This window comes from Hemitrygon akajei, chromosome 31 (assembly GCF_048418815.1).
Source record: "Hemitrygon akajei chromosome 31, sHemAka1.3, whole genome shotgun sequence".
In the NCBI taxonomy this organism is placed as follows: domain Eukaryota; kingdom Metazoa; phylum Chordata; class Chondrichthyes; order Myliobatiformes; family Dasyatidae; genus Hemitrygon; species Hemitrygon akajei.
In genome coordinates this window covers 3,412,972-3,428,171 of record NC_133154.1, presented here as the reverse complement: position 1 = coordinate 3,428,171, position 15,200 = coordinate 3,412,972, and the positions used below count along the sequence as shown (strand labels likewise).

Here is a 15,200-nt window from a genome sequence, read left to right as displayed (position 1 = left end):
AGAGAGACTGAGTACATTGATGTGTTTTTGTTTTTGAGAAACCAGACAGTTTTGGGTCCAGGCATGTGTGATATCTCATCACAATCTCCATCACACTCTGCCTGTAGATCGACACTGTTCTTGGAACCAGGAGCACACTTATTACCTACAATGGTTTCTAGAAGTGAGCGGTCCAATGGGAGGAGGAGCTGCACTGGGCCTGGTGTTGGGTAATCAGCCTGGCCGGACGACTGACCTTTCAGTGGGTGGTCAGTTAGGGAACAGTGACCACAACTCCTTCACTTTCAGGATAGCTACAGATAAGGATAAGTATGGTTCTTGTGGGAGAATCTTAAATTGAAGTAGGGCAAATTACGAGGGCATTTGGCAGAAACTATACGTGTTAATTGGGAACAACTTTTATTTGGCAAGTCTACTTCATACAAGCGGAGGGTGTTCAAAGATCAATTGCACAGAGTACAGGAAAGGTATGTTCCTGTTAGAAGGAAGGATGGGAATGGAAAGATTAGAGAATCTTGGACATCCAGAGGGGTGAAGAATTCAGTCAAGAAGAAAAAGGAAAATACGTAAAGCTTCTGAAGTTTGGATCAAATGGAGCACATGAGGATTACAAAGAAGCCAGAAAAGAACTCGAGAAGGGAATTGGGAAAGCCAGGAGGAAACAGGGGAAGTCCTTGGCAAGTAGGATTAAGGAGAATCAGAAGGCATTCTATGCAAACATCAAGAGCAAGAGGATAACTAGGGAGAGGGTAGCACCACGCAAGGATAAAGGGAGGAACATTTGTTTGGATGCAGACAACATGAATGAGGTATTAATGAGTTCTTTGCCTTAGTTTTTACGAAGAAAAAGGACATGGACGACCAGGAGATCAGTGCTGAGTGTATAAATACGTTAGGGTGTTTAGAGGTCAAGGAGGAGGAAAGGTTGGGCCTCCTAATGAGTATTAAGGTGGATAAGAGCACTGATGAGATTTACCCCAGTTATTGAAGGAGGCAAGAGATGAGATTGTTGGGACCTTAGCTCGTATCTTTGTGTCACAGGCAAGGTCTGGAGGGCAGGCGAGGGGCAATCATTCTGCCTCTATTTAAGAAGGTGTTCTAATTGTACAAGACGTTGATTAGGTTGCACTTGGAGAATTGAGATTAGTTCCAGTCTCCACACTACTGCAAGGAAAGATTCACAAGAACACAGTAGGGCCTTACTGTTTACTGTGTGAGTCCTGCTCTGGTTTAACTCATCACAGTGCAACACCTCACATGTGTGAACTCACCAGCCCATCTCCCTTTTATTCAAAATTGTTTCTATATATTTCAAACAACTGCAGATATCCCTGTGGAAAACCATCGATCACAGACCAACAGCCAGAATAAACACTTTCCAATTGTATCGTTTACCTTCTAGGGGCAAGCTAATCCTGAATCCAAATTTACCGGCCTACTCTTGCCTTTCCAACAGTCTCTCCCTCCTCCTTCCTTGACTGCCCCTCAACATCTAGACACTCCTCCCTCCCCCTCATTATGTGATCTCTCCCGCTCTATTTCTCTCCCTCCTCCCTCTTTCTCTCTTGTCTCTTCTTCTTTCTCTAGCTCTTTCAATCTACTTCATTTATTTGTCTATCCATCATTCTCCCTCACTCTCTCTCTCTCTCACTATCTCTATCCATCTTTCCATCTCATCTCCCAGTAATCCATCCATTTGATAAAATGTTGCTTGTAACCAACAACTCTGATGCGACAAACTGCCTCATCTCACCTCCCCCATACTCTATGTTTCCCTCCCCGCTAAGCCCTTTCCTACCCAGAGCAGGAGGGAAGGAAGGAGTCACCAGAGAAACAAGTCCTGCGTTTAAGCCTCCCATTGTTACTTCTCGTTTCCATGACTGAGGCAGCCCATGAGTGTGTGTTCCTCAAGACAGCCCCTCCCCTCCTGACGACATGTTCTGAAACTTAATAAGGTCCGTGACTCTCTCAGTAGCTCAGAACCTGGAGTCAGGGCTGAGACAGACCTCAGCCACAAAGGGGCAGTGGGAGGCGAGAAGACAGGTCCCTGCTGGAGCAGATCTGGGAGAAGCTCAAAGTTCCTGGAAGAACAGCGACAGGTAGGCCCACTTCTCTTTGTCAGGGGTAGGAGGGTGTCCATTCGGCAAATGCTACCCCACCTTGTGTGGTCCAATCCTCCTTCTGCCCTTCTCTCCATCTCTCAAACTCTCCCTCCCCTTCTCTCCGTCTCTCAACCTCTCTCTCCCCTCCTCTCCATCTCTTCAACCTCTCTCTCCCCTCCTCTCCATCTCTCAAACTCTCTCCCCTTCTCTCCATCTCTCAACCTCTCTCTCCCCTCCTCTCCATCTCTAAAACTCTCTCTCCCCTCCTCTCCATCTCTAAAACTCTCTCTCCCCTTCTCTCCATCTCTCAAACACTCTCTCCCCTTCTCTCCATCTCTCAACCTGTCTCTCCCCTGCTCTCCATCTCACAACCTCTCTCTCCCCTTCTCTCTATCTTTCAACCTCTCTCTCCCCTTCACTCCATCTCTCAAATTCTCTCTCCCCTTCTCTCCATCTCTCAAATTCTCTCTCCTCTTCACTCCATCTCTCAACCTCAATCTCCCCTTCTCTCCATCTCTCAACCTCTCTCTCCTTCTCTCAGCGTCTCTCTCCCCTTCTCTATCTCAGAATCTGTCTCTCCCCTTCTCTCTATTTCTCAACCTCTCTCTCTCTTACTCCATCCCTTAACCTCTCTCTCCCCTTCTCTCCATCTCTCAACCTCTCTTTCCCCTTCTCTCCATCTCTCAACCTCTCTCCCCTTCTAACCACCCCTCAACCTCTCTTTCCCTTTCATCTCTTAACCTCTCTCTCCCCTCCTCTCCATCTCTCAAACTCTCTCCCCTCCTCTCCATCTCTCAACCTCTCTCTCCCCTGCTCTCAATCTTTCAACCTCTCTCTCCCCTTCACTCCATCTCTCAAATTCTCTCCGCTTCTCTCCATCTCTCAACCACTCTCCCCTTCTCCCCATCTCACAACCTCTCTCTCCCCTTCTCTCCATCTCTCAACCTCTCTCTCCCCTTCTCTACATCTCTCAAACTCCCTCTCCCTTTCATCTCTCAACCTCTCTCTACCCTTCACTCCATCTCTCAAACTCTCTCTCCCCTTCTCTCCATCTCTCAACATCTCTTTCCCATCCTCTCCATCTCTCAACCTCTCTCTCCCCTTCTCTCCATCTCTCAAACTCTCTCTCCCTCACCATCTTTCAACCTCTCTCCCCTTCTCTCCATCTCTCAACATTTCTCCCCTTCTCTCCATCTCTCAACCTCTCTCTCCATCTCTCAAACTGCCTCTCCACTTCTTTCCATCTATCAAACTCTCTCTCCCATTCATCTCTCTACCTCTCTCTCCCCTTCTCTCCATCTCTCAACCTTTCTCTCCCCTTCACCACATCTCTCAACCTCTCTCTCCCCTTCTCTCCATCTCTCAACCACTCTCACCCCTTCACTCCATCTCTCAACCTCTCTCTCGCCTTCTCTCCATCTCTCAAACTGTCTCTCCCCTCTCCATCTCTCAAACTCTCTCTCCCCTTCTCTCCATCTCTCAACCTCTATTCCCCTTCGCCGCATCTCTCAACATCTCTCTCCCCTTCTCTCCATCTCTCAAACTCTCTCTCCCCTTCTCTCCATCTCTCAAACTCTCTCTCCCTTCTCTCCATCTCTCAAACTCTCTCCCCTTCACTCCATCTCTCAACCTCTCTCTCCCCTTCGCCGCATCTCTCAACCTTCCTCTCCCCTTCGCCGCATCTCTCAACATCTCTCTCCCCTTCTCTCCATCTCTCAAACTCTCTCTCCCCTTCTCTCCATCTCTCAACCTCTATTCCCCTTCTCTCCCTCTCAAACTCTCTGTCCCCTTCTCTCCGTCTCTCAACCTCTCTCCCCTTCACTCCATCTCTCAACCTCTCTCTCCACTTATCTCCATCTCTCAACCTCTCTCTCCCCTTCGCCGCATCTCTCAACCTTCCTCTCCCCTTCGCCGCATCTCTCAACATCTCTCTCCCCTTCTCTCCATCTCTCAAACTCTCTCTCCCCTTCTCTCCATCTCTCAAACTCTCTCTCCCTTCTCTCCATCTCTCAAACTCTCTCTCCCTCACCATCTTTCAACCTCTCTCCCCTTCTCTCCATCTCTCAACATTTCTCCCCTTCTCTCCATCTCTCAACCTCTCTCTCCATCTCTCAAACTGCCTCTCCACTTCTTTCCATCTATCAAACTCTCTCTCCCATTCATCTCTCAACCTCTCTCTCCCCTTCTCTACATCTCTCAAACTCCCTCTCCATTTCATCTCTCAACCTCTCTCTACCCTTCACTCCATCTCTCAAACTCTCTCTCCCCTTCTCTCCATCTCTCAACATCTCTTTCCCATCCTCTCAATCTCTCAACCTCTCTCTCCCCTTCTCTCCATCTCTCGAACTCTCTCTCCCTCACCATCTTTCAACCTCTCTCCCCTTCTCTCCATCTCTCAACATTTCTCCCCTTCTCTCCATCTCTCAACCTCTCTCTCCATCTCTCAAACTGCCTCTCCACTTCTTTCCATCTATCAAACTCTCTCTCCCATTCATCTCTCTACCTCTCTCTCCCCTTCTCTCCATCTCTCAAACTTTCTCTCCCCTTCGCCACATCTCTCAACCTCTCTCTCCCCTTCTCTCCATCTCTCAACCACTCTCTCCCCTTCACTCCATCTCTCAACCTCTCTCTCCCCTTCTCCCTCTCTCAACCTCTATTCCCCTTCTCTCCATCTCTCAAACTCTCTGTCCCCTTCTCTCCGTCTCTCAACCTCTCTCCCCTTCTCTCCATCTCTCAAACTCTCTCTCCCTCACCATCTTTCAACCTCTCTCCCCTTCTCTCCATCTCTCAACCACTCTCTCCCCTTCTCTCCATCTCTCAAACTCTCTCTCCCCTTCTCTCCGTCTCTCAACCTCTCTCTCCCCTCCTCTCCATCTCTTCAACCTCTCTCTCCCCTCCTCTCCATCTCTCACTCTCTCCCCTTCTCTCCATCTCTCAACCTCTCTCTCCCCTCCTCTCCATCTCTAAAACTCTCTCTCCCCTCCTCTCCATCTCTAAAACTCTCTCTCCCCTTCTCTCCATCTCTCAAACACGCTCTCCCCTTCTCTCCATCTCACAACCTGTCTCTCCCCTGCTCTCCATCTCACAACCTCTCTCTCCCCTTCTCTCTATCTTTCAACCTCTCTCTCCCCTTCACTCCATCTCTCAAATTCTCTCTCCCCTTCTCTCCATCTCTCAAATTCTCTCTCCTCTTCACTCCATCTCTCAACCTCAATCTCCCCTTCTCTCCATCTCTCAACCTCTCTCTCCTTCTCTCAGCGTCTCTCTCCACTTCTCTATCTCAGAATCTGTCTCTCCCCTTCTCTCTATTTCTCAACCTCTCTCTCTCTTACTCCATCCCTTAACCTCTCTCTCCCCTTCTCTCCATCTCTCAACCTCTCTTTCCCCTTCTCTCCATCTCTCAACCTCTCTCCCCTTCTAACCACCTCTCAACCTCTCTTTCCCTTTCATCTCTTAACCTCTCTCTCCCCTCCTCTCCATCTCTCAAACTCTCTCCCCTCCTCTCCATCTCTCAACCTCTCTCTCCCCTGCTCTCAATCTCTCAAACTCTCTCCTCTCTCCATCCTTCAACCTCTCTCCGCTTCTCTCCATCTCTCAACCTCTCTCTCCCCTTCTCTCCATCTCTCAACCACTCTCCCCTTCTCCCCATCTCACAACCTCTCTCTCCCCTTCTCTCCATCTCTCAAACTCTCTCTCCCCTTCTCTCCATCTCTCAAACTCTCTCTCCCTTCTCTCCATCTCTCAAACTCTCTCTCCCTCACCATCTTTCAACCTCTCTCCCCTTCTCTCCATCTCTCAACATTTCTCCCCTTCTCTCCATCTCTCAACCTCTCTCTCCATCTCTCAAACTGCCTCTCCACTTCTTTCCATCTATCAAACTCTCTCTCCCATTCATCTCTCAACCTCTCTCTCCCCTTCTCTACATCTCTCAAACTCCCTCTCCATTTCATCTCTCAACCTCTCTCTACCCTTCACTCCATCTCTCAAACTCTCTCTCCCCTTCTCTCCATCTCTCAACATCTCTTTCCCATCCTCTCAATCTCTCAACCTCTCTCTCCCCTTCTCTCCATCTCTCGAACTCTCTCTCCCTCACCATCTTTCAACCTCTCTCCCCTTCTCTCCATCTCTCAACATTTCTCCCCTTCTCTCCATCTCTCAACCTCTCTCTCCATCTCTCAAACTGCCTCTCCACTTCTTTCCATCTATCAAACTCTCTCTCCCATTCATCTCTCTACCTCTCTCTCCCCTTCTCTCCATCTCTCAAACTTTCTCTCCCCTTCGCCACATCTCTCAACCTCTCTCTCCCCTTCTCTCCATCTCTCAACCACTCTCTCCCCTTCACTCCATCTCTCAACCTCTCTCTCCCCTTCTCCCTCTCTCAACCTCTATTCCCCTTCTCTCCATCTCTCAAACTCTCTGTCCCCTTCTCTCCGTCTCTCAACCTCTCTCCCCTTCTCTCCATCTCTCAAACTCTCTCTCCCTCACCATCTTTCAACCTCTCTCCCCTTCTCTCCATCTCTCAACCACTCTCTCCCCTTCTCTCCATCTCTCAAACTCTCTCTCCCCTTCTCTCCGTCTCTCAACCTCTCTCTCCCCTCCTCTCCATCTCTTCAACCTCTCTCTCCCCTCCTCTCCATCTCTCACTCTCTCCCCTTCTCTCCATCTCTCAACCTCTCTCTCCCCTCCTCTCCATCTCTAAAACTCTCTCTCCCCTCCTCTCCATCTCTAAAACTCTCTCTCCCCTTCTCTCCATCTCTCAAACACGCTCTCCCCTTCTCTCCATCTCACAACCTGTCTCTCCCCTGCTCTCCATCTCACAACCTCTCTCTCCCCTTCTCTCTATCTTTCAACCTCTCTCTCCCCTTCTCTCCATCTCTCAACCTCTCTCTCCATCTCTCAAACTGCCTCTCCACTTCTTTCCATCTATCAAACTCTCTCTCCCATTCATCTCTCAACCTCTCTCTCCCCTTCTCTACATCTCTCAAACTCCCTCTCCATTTCATCTCTCAACCTCTCTCTACCCTTCACTCCATCTCTCAAACTCTCTCTCCCCTTCTCTCCATCTCTCAACATCTCTTTCCCATCCTCTCAATCTCTCAACCTCTCTCTCCCCTTCTCTCCATCTCTCGAACTCTCTCTCCCTCACCATCTTTCAACCTCTCTCCCCTTCTCTCCATCTCTCAACATTTCTCCCCTTCTCTCCATCTCTCAACCTCTCTCTCCATCTCTCAAACTGCCTCTCCACTTCTTTCCATCTATCAAACTCTCTCTCCCATTCATCTCTCTACCTCTCTCTCCCCTTCTCTCCATCTCTCAAACTTTCTCTCCCCTTCGCCACATCTCTCAACCTCTCTCTCCCCTTCTCTCCATCTCTCAACCACTCTCTCCCCTTCACTCCATCTCTCAACCTCTCTCTCCCCTTCTCCCTCTCTCAACCTCTATTCCCCTTCTCTCCATCTCTCAAACTCTCTGTCCCCTTCTCTCCGTCTCTCAACCTCTCTCCCCTTCTCTCCATCTCTCAAACTCTCTCTCCCTCACCATCTTTCAACCTCTCTCCCCTTCTCTCCATCTCTCAACCACTCTCTCCCCTTCTCTCCATCTCTCAAACTCTCTCTCCCCTTCTCTCCGTCTCTCAACCTCTCTCTCCCCTCCTCTCCATCTCTTCAACCTCTCTCTCCCCTCCTCTCCATCTCTCACTCTCTCCCCTTCTCTCCATCTCTCAACCTCTCTCTCCCCTCCTCTCCATCTCTAAAACTCTCTCTCCCCTCCTCTCCATCTCTAAAACTCTCTCTCCCCTTCTCTCCATCTCTCAAACACGCTCTCCCCTTCTCTCCATCTCACAACCTGTCTCTCCCCTGCTCTCCATCTCACAACCTCTCTCTCCCCTTCTCTCTATCTTTCAACCTCTCTCTCCCCTTCACTCCATCTCTCAAATTCTCTCTCCCCTTCTCTCCATCTCTCAAATTCTCTCTCCTCTTCACTCCATCTCTCAACCTCAATCTCCCCTTCTCTCCATCTCTCAACCTCTCTCTCCTTCTCTCAGCGTCTCTCTCCACTTCTCTATCTCAGAATCTGTCTCTCCCCTTCTCTCTATTTCTCAACCTCTCTCTCTCTTACTCCATCCCTTAACCTCTCTCTCCCCTTCTCTCCATCTCTCAACCTCTCTTTCCCCTTCTCTCCATCTCTCAACCTCTCTCCCCTTCTAACCACCTCTCAACCTCTCTTTCCCTTTCATCTCTTAACCTCTCTCTCCCCTCCTCTCCATCTCTCAAACTCTCTCCCCTCCTCTCCATCTCTCAACCTCTCTCTCCCCTGCTCTCAATCTCTCAAACTCTCTCCTCTCTCCATCCTTCAACCTCTCTCCGCTTCTCTCCATCTCTCAACCTCTCTCTCCCCTTCTCTCCATCTCTCAACCACTCTCCCCTTCTCCCCATCTCACAACCTCTCTCTCCCCTTCTCTCCATCTCTCAAACTCTCTCTCCCCTTCTCTCCATCTCTCAAACTCTCTCTCCCTTCTCTCCATCTCTCAAACTCTCTCTCCCTCACCATCTTTCAACCTCTCTCCCCTTCTCTCCATCTCTCAACATTTCTCCCCTTCTCTCCATCTCTCAACCTCTCTCTCCATCTCTCAAACTGCCTCTCCACTTCTTTCCATCTATCAAACTCTCTCTCCCATTCATCTCTCAACCTCTCTCTCCCCTTCTCTACATCTCTCAAACTCCCTCTCCATTTCATCTCTCAACCTCTCTCTACCCTTCACTCCATCTCTCAAACTCTCTCTCCCCTTCTCTCCATCTCTCAACATCTCTTTCCCATCCTCTCAATCTCTCAACCTCTCTCTCCCCTTCTCTCCATCTCTCGAACTCTCTCTCCCTCACCATCTTTCAACCTCTCTCCCCTTCTCTCCATCTCTCAACATTTCTCCCCTTCTCTCCATCTCTCAACCTCTCTCTCCATCTCTCAAACTGCCTCTCCACTTCTTTCCATCTATCAAACTCTCTCTCCCATTCATCTCTCTACCTCTCTCTCCCCTTCTCTCCATCTCTCAAACTTTCTCTCCCCTTCGCCACATCTCTCAACCTCTCTCTCCCCTTCTCTCCATCTCTCAACCACTCTCTCCCCTTCACTCCATCTCTCAACCTCTCTCTCCCCTTCTCCCTCTCTCAACCTCTATTCCCCTTCTCTCCATCTCTCAAACTCTCTGTCCCCTTCTCTCCGTCTCTCAACCTCTCTCCCCTTCTCTCCATCTCTCAAACTCTCTCTCCCTCACCATCTTTCAACCTCTCTCCCCTTCTCTCCATCTCTCAACCACTCTCTCCCCTTCTCTCCATCTCTCAAACTCTCTCTCCCCTTCTCTCCGTCTCTCAACCTCTCTCTCCCCTCCTCTCCATCTCTTCAACCTCTCTCTCCCCTCCTCTCCATCTCTCACTCTCTCCCCTTCTCTCCATCTCTCAACCTCTCTCTCCCCTCCTCTCCATCTCTAAAACTCTCTCTCCCCTCCTCTCCATCTCTAAAACTCTCTCTCCCCTTCTCTCCATCTCTCAAACACGCTCTCCCCTTCTCTCCATCTCACAACCTGTCTCTCCCCTGCTCTCCATCTCACAACCTCTCTCTCCCCTTCTCTCTATCTTTCAACCTCTCTCTCCCCTTCTCTCCATCTCTCAACCTCTCTCTCCATCTCTCAAACTGCCTCTCCACTTCTTTCCATCTATCAAACTCTCTCTCCCATTCATCTCTCAACCTCTCTCTCCCCTTCTCTACATCTCTCAAACTCCCTCTCCATTTCATCTCTCAACCTCTCTCTACCCTTCACTCCATCTCTCAAACTCTCTCTCCCCTTCTCTCCATCTCTCAACATCTCTTTCCCATCCTCTCAATCTCTCAACCTCTCTCTCCCCTTCTCTCCATCTCTCGAACTCTCTCTCCCTCACCATCTTTCAACCTCTCTCCCCTTCTCTCCATCTCTCAACATTTCTCCCCTTCTCTCCATCTCTCAACCTCTCTCTCCATCTCTCAAACTGCCTCTCCACTTCTTTCCATCTATCAAACTCTCTCTCCCATTCATCTCTCTACCTCTCTCTCCCCTTCTCTCCATCTCTCAAACTTTCTCTCCCCTTCGCCACATCTCTCAACCTCTCTCTCCCCTTCTCTCCATCTCTCAACCACTCTCTCCCCTTCACTCCATCTCTCAACCTCTCTCTCCCCTTCTCCCTCTCTCAACCTCTATTCCCCTTCTCTCCATCTCTCAAACTCTCTGTCCCCTTCTCTCCGTCTCTCAACCTCTCTCCCCTTCTCTCCATCTCTCAAACTCTCTCTCCCTCACCATCTTTCAACCTCTCTCCCCTTCTCTCCATCTCTCAACCACTCTCTCCCCTTCTCTCCATCTCTCAAACTCTCTCTCCCCTTCTCTCCGTCTCTCAACCTCTCTCTCCCCTCCTCTCCATCTCTTCAACCTCTCTCTCCCCTCCTCTCCATCTCTCACTCTCTCCCCTTCTCTCCATCTCTCAACCTCTCTCTCCCCTCCTCTCCATCTCTAAAACTCTCTCTCCCCTCCTCTCCATCTCTAAAACTCTCTCTCCCCTTCTCTCCATCTCTCAAACACGCTCTCCCCTTCTCTCCATCTCACAACCTGTCTCTCCCCTGCTCTCCATCTCACAACCTCTCTCTCCCCTTCTCTCTATCTTTCAACCTCTCTCTCCCCTTCACTCCATCTCTCAAATTCTCTCTCCCCTTCTCTCCATCTCTCAAATTCTCTCTCCTCTTCACTCCATCTCTCAACCTCAATCTCCCCTTCTCTCCATCTCTCAACCTCTCTCTCCTTCTCTCAGCGTCTCTCTCCACTTCTCTATCTCAGAATCTGTCTCTCCCCTTCTCTCTATTTCTCAACCTCTCTCTCTCTTACTCCATCCCTTAACCTCTCTCTCCCCTTCTCTCCATCTCTCAACCTCTCTTTCCCCTTCTCTCCATCTCTCAACCTCTCTCCCCTTCTAACCACCTCTCAACCTCTCTTTCCCTTTCATCTCTTAACCTCTCTCTCCCCTCCTCTCCATCTCTCAAACTCTCTCCCCTCCTCTCCATCTCTCAACCTCTCTCTCCCCTGCTCTCAATCTCTCAAACTCTCTCCTCTCTCCATCCTTCAACCTCTCTCCGCTTCTCTCCATCTCTCAACCTCTCTCTCCCCTTCTCTCCATCTCTCAACCACTCTCCCCTTCTCCCCATCTCACAACCTCTCTCTCCCCTTCTCTCCATCTCTCAAACTCTCTCTCCCCTTCTCTCCATCTCTCAAACTCTCTCTCCCTTCTCTCCATCTCTCAAACTCTCTCTCCCTCACCATCTTTCAACCTCTCTCCCCTTCTCTCCATCTCTCAACATTTCTCCCCTTCTCTCCATCTCTCAACCTCTCTCTCCATCTCTCAAACTGCCTCTCCACTTCTTTCCATCTATCAAACTCTCTCTCCCATTCATCTCTCAACCTCTCTCTCCCCTTCTCTACATCTCTCAAACTCCCTCTCCATTTCATCTCTCAACCTCTCTCTACCCTTCACTCCATCTCTCAAACTCTCTCTCCCCTTCTCTCCATCTCTCAACATCTCTTTCCCATCCTCTCAATCTCTCAACCTCTCTCTCCCCTTCTCTCCATCTCTCGAACTCTCTCTCCCTCACCATCTTTCAACCTCTCTCCCCTTCTCTCCATCTCTCAACATTTCTCCCCTTCTCTCCATCTCTCAACCTCTCTCTCCATCTCTCAAACTGCCTCTCCACTTCTTTCCATCTATCAAACTCTCTCTCCCATTCATCTCTCTACCTCTCTCTCCCCTTCTCTCCATCTCTCAAACTTTCTCTCCCCTTCGCCACATCTCTCAACCTCTCTCTCCCCTTCTCTCCATCTCTCAACCACTCTCTCCCCTTCACTCCATCTCTCAACCTCTCTCTCCCCTTCTCCCTCTCTCAACCTCTATTCCCCTTCTCTCCATCTCTCAAACTCTCTGTCCCCTTCTCTCCGTCTCTCAACCTCTCTCCCCTTCTCTCCATCTCTCAAACTCTCTCTCCCTCACCATCTTTCAACCTCTCTCCCCTTCTCTCCATCTCTCAACCACTCTCTCCCCTTCTCTCCATCTCTCAAACTCTCTCTCCCCTTCTCTCCGTCTCTCAACCTCTCTCTCCCCTCCTCTCCATCTCTTCAACCTCTCTCTCCCCTCCTCTCCATCTCTCACTCTCTCCCCTTCTCTCCATCTCTCAACCTCTCTCTCCCCTCCTCTCCATCTCTAAAACTCTCTCTCCCCTCCTCTCCATCTCTAAAACTCTCTCTCCCCTTCTCTCCATCTCTCAAACACGCTCTCCCCTTCTCTCCATCTCACAACCTGTCTCTCCCCTGCTCTCCATCTCACAACCTCTCTCTCCCCTTCTCTCTATCTTTCAACCTCTCTCTCCCCTTCACTCCATCTCTCAAATTCTCTCTCCCCTTCTCTCCATCTCTCAAATTCTCTCTCCTCTTCACTCCATCTCTCAACCTCAATCTCCCCTTCTCTCCATCTCTCAACCTCTCTCTCCTTCTCTCAGCGTCTCTCTCCACTTCTCTATCTCAGAATCTGTCTCTCCCCTTCTCTCTATTTCTCAACCTCTCTCTCTCTTACTCCATCCCTTAACCTCTCTCTCCCCTTCTCTCCATCTCTCAACCTCTCTTTCCCCTTCTCTCCATCTCTCAACCTCTCTCCCCTTCTAACCACCTCTCAACCTCTCTTTCCCTTTCATCTCTTAACCTCTCTCTCCCCTCCTCTCCATCTCTCAAACTCTCTCCCCTCCTCTCCATCTCTCAACCTCTCTCTCCCCTGCTCTCAATCTCTCAAACTCTCTCCTCTCTCCATCCTTCAACCTCTCTCCGCTTCTCTCCATCTCTCAACCTCTCTCTCCCCTTCTCTCCATCTCTCAACCACTCTCCCCTTCTCCCCATCTCACAACCTCTCTCTCCCCTTCTCTCCATCTCTCAAACTCTCTCTCCCCTTCTCTCCATCTCTCAAACTCTCTCTCCCTTCTCTCCATCTCTCAAACTCTCTCTCCCTCACCATCTTTCAACCTCTCTCCCCTTCTCTCCATCTCTCAACATTTCTCCCCTTCTCTCCATCTCTCAACCTCTCTCTCCATCTCTCAAACTGCCTCTCCACTTCTTTCCATCTATCAAACTCTCTCTCCCATTCATCTCTCAACCTCTCTCTCCCCTTCTCTACATCTCTCAAACTCCCTCTCCATTTCATCTCTCAACCTCTCTCTACCCTTCACTCCATCTCTCAAACTCTCTCTCCCCTTCTCTCCATCTCTCAACATCTCTTTCCCATCCTCTCAATCTCTCAACCTCTCTCTCCCCTTCTCTCCATCTCTCGAACTCTCTCTCCCTCACCATCTTTCAACCTCTCTCCCCTTCTCTCCATCTCTCAACATTTCTCCCCTTCTCTCCATCTCTCAACCTCTCTCTCCATCTCTCAAACTGCCTCTCCACTTCTTTCCATCTATCAAACTCTCTCTCCCATTCATCTCTCTACCTCTCTCTCCCCTTCTCTCCATCTCTCAAACTTTCTCTCCCCTTCGCCACATCTCTCAACCTCTCTCTCCCCTTCTCTCCATCTCTCAACCACTCTCTCCCCTTCACTCCATCTCTCAACCTCTCTCTCCCCTTCTCCCTCTCTCAACCTCTATTCCCCTTCTCTCCATCTCTCAAACTCTCTGTCCCCTTCTCTCCGTCTCTCAACCTCTCTCCCCTTCTCTCCATCTCTCAAACTCTCTCTCCCTCACCATCTTTCAACCTCTCTCCCCTTCTCTCCATCTCTCAACCACTCTCTCCCCTTCTCTCCATCTCTCAAACTCTCTCTCCCCTTCTCTCCGTCTCTCAACCTCTCTCTCCCCTCCTCTCCATCTCTTCAACCTCTCTCTCCCCTCCTCTCCATCTCTCACTCTCTCCCCTTCTCTCCATCTCTCAACCTCTCTCTCCCCTCCTCTCCATCTCTAAAACTCTCTCTCCCCTCCTCTCCATCTCTAAAACTCTCTCTCCCCTTCTCTCCATCTCTCAAACACGCTCTCCCCTTCTCTCCATCTCACAACCTGTCTCTCCCCTGCTCTCCATCTCACAACCTCTCTCTCCCCTTCTCTCTATCTTTCAACCTCTCTCTCCCCTTCACTCCATCTCTCAAATTCTCTCTCCCCTTCTCTCCATCTCTCAAATTCTCTCTCCTCTTCACTCCATCTCTCAACCTCAATCTCCCCTTCTCTCCATCTCTCAACCTCTCTCTCCTTCTCTCAGCGTCTCTCTCCACTTCTCTATCTCAGAATCTGTCTCTCCCCTTCTCTCTATTTCTCAACCTCTCTCTCTCTTACTCCATCCCTTAACCTCTCTCTCCCCTTCTCTCCATCTCTCAACCTCTCTTTCCCCTTCTCTCCATCTCTCAACCTCTCTCCCCTTCTAACCACCTCTCAACCTCTCTTTCCCTTTCATCTCTTAACCTCTCTCTCCCCTCCTCTCCATCTCTCAAACTCTCTCCCCTCCTCTCCATCTCTCAACCTCTCTCTCCCCTGCTCTCAATCTCTCAAACTCTCTCCTCTCTCCATCCTTCAACCTCTCTCCGCTTCTCTCCATCTCTCAACCTCTCTCTCCCCTTCTCTCCATCTCTCAACCACTCTCCCCTTCTCCCCATCTCACAACCTCTCTCTCCCCTTCTCTCCATCTCTCAACCTCTCTCTCCCCTTCTCTACATCTCTCAAACTCCCTCTCCCTTTCATCTCTCAACCTCTCTCTACCCTTCACTCCATCTCTCAAACTCTCTCTCCCCTTCTCTCCATCTCTCAACATCTCTTTCCCATCCTCTCCATCTCTCAACCTCTCTCTCCCCTTCTCTCCATCTCTCAAACACTCTCTCCCTCACCATCTTTCAACCTCTCTCCCCTTCTCTCCATCTCTCAACATTTCTCCCCTTCTCTCCATCTCTCAACCTCTCTCTCCATTTCTCAAACTGCCTCTCCACTTCTTTCCATCTATCAAACTCTCTCTCCCATTCATCTCTCTACCTCTCTCTCCCCTTCTCTCCATCTCTCAACCTTTCTCTCCCCTTC

The 15,200-nt window shown here is 49.9% G+C and overlaps 1 protein-coding gene across 1 annotated transcript in view; it reads left to right on the top strand.

Moving 5' to 3' along the window:
* Window positions 1-1,996: 1,996 nt before the first annotated feature.
* LOC140719443 (perforin-1-like) overlaps window positions 1,997-15,200 on the top strand; it is a 42,975-nt gene continuing 29,771 nt past the window's right edge. The window contains exon 1 of the mRNA XM_073034116.1: window positions 1,997-2,099. The gene's annotated coding sequence lies outside the window, so the exon portion shown is untranslated. The remainder of the gene's footprint in view (window positions 2,100-15,200) is intronic.